Below are 7,500 nucleotides of genomic sequence, written 5' to 3' on the forward strand. Positions count from 1 at the left end.
GAGGAGGAGGAGGAGGTGGAGGGAGAGGTCCTGGTGGAGTAATTGAGGTTCGTGGAATCAAATAACACTTATAATGACGGTGATAAAGGTCGTGTGATTGTATTTTACGGTTATTCTGAGACTAGTGCGGGTGTGTGTGTGTGTGTGTGTGTGTGTGTGTGTGTGTGTGTGTGTGTGTGTGTGTGTGTGTGTGTGTGTACTAGCACCACGCCATCATCACCATCACCATCACCACTACCATAATCTCACTATACCTGCACGAACAATATCTAATCTAATGCATTTTATTTATTTATTTATTCTCTTTTTTTCTTTTAACACTGACTGGTAAAAAGGAAGAGAGACGCTACAGTTGGCCTGCTTCCGTTCAGTGACAACATGAGGCAGGGCAGAACACGAGAACACAAGAACGAGAACAACAACAGTGAAGAACATCGTGCTTAAATGTTCTTAAACCAAACCACTAAACACAAATAAACACAAAAGATAATAAAATGATGATTAGTAAAAAAAAAAAATAATAATAATAATAATGAAACTATAGTGTGTGTGTATGTGTGTGTTTGTTCTACCAAAGCCATCATAACTTTTTTCTCTTAATTATATAGCCTATCTATCTATCTATGTATATGTATCTATCACCACCGACCCCGCTACTTTTAAATCTCATGCGAGTGGCTTGGTGGTGGTGGTGGTGGTGGTGGTGGTGGTGGTGGTTGGATGAGGAGGGAAGCTCGTGAGGGAAATAAAAGGGAGTTGTATAAGGAAAGAAAGAGGGAGGAAAGAACTGGCGTACCCGTGAACTACATTAGCAAGAAACGAAAAGACAACAGAAAATGGAACAGGAAGAGAAAAGAGCAGGGAAAGGAAGGGAAGGAAACAGAACAAGAAAGCAGAAGGAAGAGAATGAGAAGTAACAGGAAGTAGATGAAGAAATAAATAGAACGAAGATAGATACGAGAGGGGAAAAAGAGGAAGTGAGAATTTCGCAAACATGAGAGAAGGAAGGAGGTGGAAGGAAGAGAAGAGGAGAAGAAGAAGACGAGGGAATGCTGGAGATGACTGAGGAGGAAGTGGGAAGGAGTAAAGAGGAGAGGAGAGAGAAAAGATAGAACGGCAGATGGAAGAGAGTGAGGAAGCAGGAAAGAATGAAGGAGAGGGGATGGAAAAGAGGAGGAGCTGGGGAATGAAAACAGACAAGTGGAAGGAAGGGGGAGGAAATGTAGAGAAGAGAAGAGAAGAGAAGAGAAAAGAGAAGAGAAGAGGAAAGGAGAGGAGAGGAGAGGAAGAAGAGATGATGGGAGAGAAGTGTGAGGGAGGGAAGGGGAAGGATTAACGAGTCTCAACAACGGAGTGCCAACAGGGTGCCGACAGTGCCAACGGAAGGGTGTCTTTGTGGTGCAATCAAAGGCTGTGTGACCATTACAAGAGAGAGAGAGAGAGAGAGAGAGAGAGAGAGAGAGAGAGAGAGAGAGAGAGAGAGAGAGAGAGAGAGAGAGAGAGAGAGAGAGAGAGAGCATGAATGGAAGCAGCAGCATTCACCACCACCACCACTACCACTACATGCAACACTTCAAACTCTACCACTGTAACTCCCTACTACTACTACTACTACTACTACTACTACACTATTTCCTTCCCTACTACTACCACCACCACCACCACCACCACCAACACCAGTACCACAAACAATACAACAACTACAAGCTTTCACCACCACAATATACTAACACCACCAGTTAATATTACCACCACTGCATCATTGCCACCACCACCATCACCCCCACCACAAGGAAGAGCTAAACACACAAACACAAAAACCTTCACTTTAGTGTTTATTATAAAACTTGCACAACAAATAACAAATCGACAAATGGTCTTATAACACTATTATAGCTGCAACATCAAACACAAAACCAAACAAAACACCTCAATTTGGTCCTTCTTTTTTTCCTCTTTTTTTTTTCTTTCTAAATCTCATTACTTTGTTGTTTTTTTTTACAAATTTTGATTTATTTTACATCTAATGGGCATAATAATAATAATAATAATAATAATAATAATAATAATAATAATAATAATAATAATAATTAACGAGGCGACCAATCACGTCACGAATTTTGGAGGTGTTGCGGGAGGAGGAGGAGGCGGAGGAGGAGGAGGAGGAGGAGGAGGAGGAGGAGGAGGAGGAGGAGGGGGTGGTGTTTGGGGGCAGGAGAAGTAGCGCCAATCACCAAAACTCAACAGAATCACAAGTCACCCTCATCACTTCGGGCGCCACCGCAAGTTGAAATAAGAACCAACGAAAACAACAACAAAAAGATGCAGTCAGGCAGAGAAGGAACATAATGAATAACAAATAAATAAGTGAATAAATATAAAACAAAACCAGAAGGGAGATAAGTGTCCTCGGGGGGAGGGGGAGGAATAGAAGGGAGTGCGGAGGTGTGGGGGGATTGGGGTGGAGGGTGCCTGGCCAACCCTCAACGCAGAGACTAGACGGGAGGAGGAGGAGGAGGAGGAGGAGGAGGAGGATCCTAACCTTTGCTTGCTTGGTTTCTGGTTTTCCATTTCCATTGTCCATTATTTGCCTTTGCTTGAAACACCGTTAAATAATAATAATTACAGTAGTAGCTGTAGTCGTTGTAGTAGTAACAGTAGTAGTAGTAGTAGCGGTAGGACTGGAGGGATTAGTCAGAGAAGTAGAAACGGAGCTATAGTGGTACTGAAAACTGTAGTAGTAGTAGTAGTAGTAGTAGTAGTAGTGCAGGTCTCTTACAGGTATAGGCTGCTTATCGTAGACATCTCCAGACGTGGGTCATCTGGGTCATCAAAACAAAATTATGATAAGTGTTATTAGTGTATATAAATTAACTTGGCGGCGAGCGGCGGTGGGCGGCGGGGAGGCGGTCGGTGCCAGCCACGGGGAGGGAGGAGGCGGCGGAGGGGCTAAACTTCCTCCCCACCACTGCCTCTCCCCACCCCGCAGCGCCGCCCCTCCCCGCCTCCCACCCATGCCCCTCGCCGCCGGGTCAGGTGGCTTCGTCAGCTGTTACAGTCAGCTGATCCGTGTCAACAGGGTTTTCCAGGAGTGAGGAATGAAACGAAATATACAAAGTAGACTGTCGCCGCGCCGCTCTGGCCCTCCGGCACGTGGCGCGCCGTGGGGGAGGCGGTGCTGCTGGGGGAGTGGCGGGGCTGAGCAGTGGGAGGCTAGGTGATACATGGGAGGGAAGATACCGTGGAAGGGGTAGGTGATAGAGGGATAAGGGTGCCTGGTGTCCCTTCCCTACTGTCCATCGTGGCGGGGCGAGCACAGACGCGCCCCTCCACCACACCGGGCACATTAATGACTTCAATGCTTTCTCTAGAGTATCAGGACATTGCAGGAAGGCGACCAGTACCCACGCCCCCTGATCCCCCCTCAGTCCGACCCGCCACCCTGCCAGCACCACAACCACCACGATACGGGAGGACGGCGAGGTGAGGAGCCACAACACCCCATACCCCGCCGCCCCTCGCACTCCGACGGCGCCCCAGCAGGTAGGCCAGCGCGGGGGAAACACGTGGTGCACAAATGCGGGAAAGAACTAACAGCTCAATACTCTGGCTGCGTGTCACTAAACTATCATCATCATCATCATCATCACCATCATCAGATATATATATAAAAGTGTTAAACTGAGGAGGAGCCGAACTTAATTAAAACAAAGGCGGCCGTTAACCAAATGAAGGTACACAATAATAATAATAATAATAATAATAATAATAATAATAATAATAATAATAATAATAATAATAATAAAAACAATATATATATATATAATAAAAAAAATAATGTGTTTGATTACAACATAAACAGGTATTTGGTAATTGGCCTATTAGAAAACCTTCAAGAACACACACTCGGCAGGAGCAAACATGAGGGAGGGAGGGAGGGAGGGAGAAAGGAAGGGAGGGAATGAGGGAGGGAGGAAGGGAGGGAGGACGGATGTAGGGAAGCGGCAGAGGAAGGAAAAGTAAAGAAGAAAGGAAAAAAAAGGTAGAAAGAGAGAAATGAATAAAATAAACAAATAGCAGAAGAGAAAGGAGGAAATGGAAAGGAATCAAGTCAGGAAGGAAGGAAAGAAGGAAGGAAGGAATGGTGAAGGAAGAGAGAGAAGGAACTGTACTCTCGGTGGTCAAAAACCCCCAAAGAAAGGAAGGAGAAAAAATAAAGTCCATTAAACAAAGTCCAAAATAAGGAGAGAGAGAGAGAGAGAGAGAGAGAGAGAGAGAGAGAGAGAGAGAGAGAGAGAGAGAGAGAGAGAGAGAGAGAGAGAGGATAGGATGAAGTATAGTGCGTTAAAAGAGGGAAGGTTAAGGAGGAGGAGGAGGTGGAGGAGGAAGAGGACAGGGGGAGGTGGGGAGGGAAGGACGTGCATAAGATCTGTAAGAGTGTAAAGCTCCGACATGACATAAGGTTTATATGTATATATATTACACCTATATAGCGATCCCTACGGTATGGTACAGAGGCGACGAGCCGGGGGGAGGGGGAAGGAATAGGAGAGAGGCGCGGTGGCGGGGGAGGGAGAGGATGACGGGGAGGAAGGGGGAGGAAGCACCGTGGAAGAAAAGTTTTTTATTTGGCATTTATATTAAACTGCTAAATTTGAGTGAACACTATGTGCGTCCCCGTGTGTGTGTGTGTGTGTGTGTGTGTGTGTGTGTGTGTGTAAGCCGCCCACAGGGATTACCTTAATGGGACTGCCACAAGTTGGGGGAAGGGAAGGGAGGATGCTGGGGAGGAGAACGCGTGAGGAAGTGGCCTGGGGAAGACGACTCTGGGAAGACAGAACAAGGTGTCGGGAGGGAGGGGGAGGAGGGGGAGGGGTGAAGGGGCAGGTGACCAGCTCGGGCGGCCGCTGGAGGCGCGGGGGTGGTGTTGGGCGGGGGCTGGGGTGTTGGGGCGGGGGACTTAAACCTTTGGCTGCCGATCGTCAGTCTTCATAAAGACTTGTCGAGAAGCAATTATTTATACATATAAATACAAAAGGAAGGATCGCTGCCTCTACTAATACTGTCATTAGAAACACCGGCCTCAGACTCTTGACTTAGAATACACAGCATCTCGACCAGGGCGGCTCAGCTGCTGACCAATCTGGCGCCGTGCTGCGGGTGTGACGTCACGCCTGCGTCATGGCAAAGAGCCAATCGTCGTGGCTGCAGGAAGTGACTTGCTATGTACAGGAAAATCGGCGTGACGTCACGGCTGCTGGCCAAGACAGGCTCGTCCGGAATCGACTCTTCCAAACAATGGAGGCGTCTGCGCCCCGGCGACTATCGGGAAATAGCCGTAAATTCTCAAGGAAAAAGTGAACATCTCTTACCTATCCCTTAGCTAAGCACTGGTTTATCTAACTACCGCCGGGAGGCAGCGGGCGGCCGGTGCCCCGACGCGGCATCGCTCTTACTTTAAAAACTCAAAAATAAGGTTGGCCGCGGGCGGCGCCGCTCGCCGCGCCTCCCTCCATCTTGTACAGTGATAGAAAATAACACATGGCGAGGAAAACATTCTTCGGAACTTTAAAGCTTCATCAGTGTACACCATTAACTTAGGGTCATTATTCTTATTACTATTATACAGACCAAGTCGTCGAGCTCTCCTCGCCCTGCGGCCTGGACGGCGGCCTCTGCGCGCCGCGCCACAAGGAAAGGTTTACATACTTCAGGAAAAAAAATAATAAAGCGTGCGAGGAACGAAACAGCAGCGTCGAACCAGTGAACCTTTGAACGGCTCCGTCGAAAGATCACTCGTGGGAGATCTACATACATATCACTGCTCCGGGAGGAAAATACATCATATGTACTTCAAAGGAAAAATTATTACAAATCCTTTCTTTCTGATTTCCAAGAACCAGATCGTCGCGGAGTCATTCCGACGTCGTTTTCCAAAAGAATGAAAGAGGAGGAGACTGAGGGAGAGGAACCATTGTCTGTCTGTTCTCCCTCTCTTTTCTCTCACTCCTCAACACAACTCACACTAAAATCCAAGAAACTCAAGAAACTCGCAGTTCCTTTGTGTTTATCCTCGCCGCCCGTGAAGGCCAGGCGACGGCACGCCCGCACACACCCACTTGGTGTGTGTGTGTGTGTGTGTGTGTGTGTGTAACATATGGAGACAATAGTAAATGAAGGAAGAAGAGAGAAGTGGTGGCAATTAAGTATTCCTTCCTGCAATTCACGACGCTTAGCTTAGACGACACGAAGGAACTCCCAGCAAGCCCCGGAGCAAGACCACACCACCTCTCCCACCACTGTTCCTCTCCCCTCGGTCCAGCCCCTCCCTGCCTCTCCCACTACCTTCCCTACACGCTCAAGCCGAGAAAGCATCTTTTCACCACACCAGTGCCGCTAACTTGACTACTTTGATGGATGCACAAAAATATCCCGTGAACTCGTTATTTTTTTCCAATTTGACATGAAAAGAAACACACAAATCTGATTATCGCGTGGCGGGTGGGGCGAGGCGGCTGAAAAGAGTGGGGGGACGGGGATCAGCCAGTCATTATTGTCATGAACGAGAAGGGGAGTCTTGCTAGCGCCGCGCACTCCTTACACAACCGTCTCCCGCTGCGTTATTACTACACCTGCCTCACACTGGTGTTTTAATACGCAAGATTAACATGATAAACGCCGTCCAGAACCTGACGTTGCAGCCTCATGGATACTTACCTTACTTGCGCAAATCCAGTCTTAGGAAAAATAATCTCCTTTAAATTGGCTTCTAAAAGAAAAAAAAATGTTTCGCTGATGCACCTCCATAATTCTTAAATCTCCCCTACGAGGTCTTTTCATAATACTGAGTGACTGTGGATACTCTGAGTGACATTAACATATTCACATTCTTAAGGACGTGTAGCTGGCCTCGTCAAACTCTTTACTGAGACACGTGAGGCTTCCCTAACCTGATCCTCCCTGAGCGTCGGGTGCGCGACACTAGATGACTCTCCGTCAGACAAGGAGTGACGGCGCCCTTCACCATGACGGGGCTGGGAAGGAGTGTGGTGGCTATAGAAGCGCTCCCCGTCCCTAGTCCCTTAACCCATCACCTAGTTCCCCCCACCTGGCCTCTCCTCCCCCGCCCACCCACTCGTCAGCCCACCAGGCCTCTCAGAGCCACAACAATGCAGTCACCTAAGCACCATTCCCTTACCTCACCAGCCTTCCCTGGGCAAGCGGCGCCCCACTCATGGTCCCCACGCCTTCCCTGCGCCTCGGGCCGCGCATCATGGCACTGGTACTCGAAATACAAATCCGGATGACCGTAAATTCACCTTCCGCCGTGGAACAAAACACTTCACAGAGTGTGTGCCCAGTGACTGACGTCCTGGCCAGCAAGCCTACACCGTGACGTCACGTGACGTCAGCTGCGCTGCCCGCCACCTTCAAATCCTTTTTGCATTATTTACTCTCTCATTATTCCCTTAAATTTTTTAAACTCGGATGGTTAGAAAT

At 48.1% G+C, this 7,500-nt stretch overlaps 2 protein-coding genes across 2 annotated transcripts in view; both read right to left on the reverse strand.

Annotated features, from left to right (window-relative positions):
- The window catches only part of LOC135092394 (glutamate receptor ionotropic, delta-2-like), a 251,022-nt gene extending 243,683 nt beyond the window's left edge, over positions 1-7,339 (reverse strand). Inside the window, exon 1 of the mRNA XM_063990902.1 lies at positions 7,199-7,339. The gene's annotated coding sequence lies outside the window, so the exon portion shown is untranslated. The remainder of the gene's footprint in view (positions 1-7,198) is intronic.
- LOC135092711 (transcription factor SOX-5-like) overlaps positions 1,823-7,500 on the reverse strand; it is an 8,669-nt gene continuing 2,991 nt past the window's right edge. Inside the window, exon 3 of the mRNA XM_063991374.1 lies at positions 1,823-7,500. This exon is cut by the window's right edge and continues 824 nt beyond it. The gene's annotated coding sequence lies outside the window, so the exon portion shown is untranslated.

Source organism: Scylla paramamosain, chromosome 1 (genome assembly GCF_035594125.1).
Source record: "Scylla paramamosain isolate STU-SP2022 chromosome 1, ASM3559412v1, whole genome shotgun sequence".
Classification (NCBI taxonomy): Eukaryota; Metazoa; Arthropoda; class Malacostraca; order Decapoda; family Portunidae; genus Scylla; species Scylla paramamosain.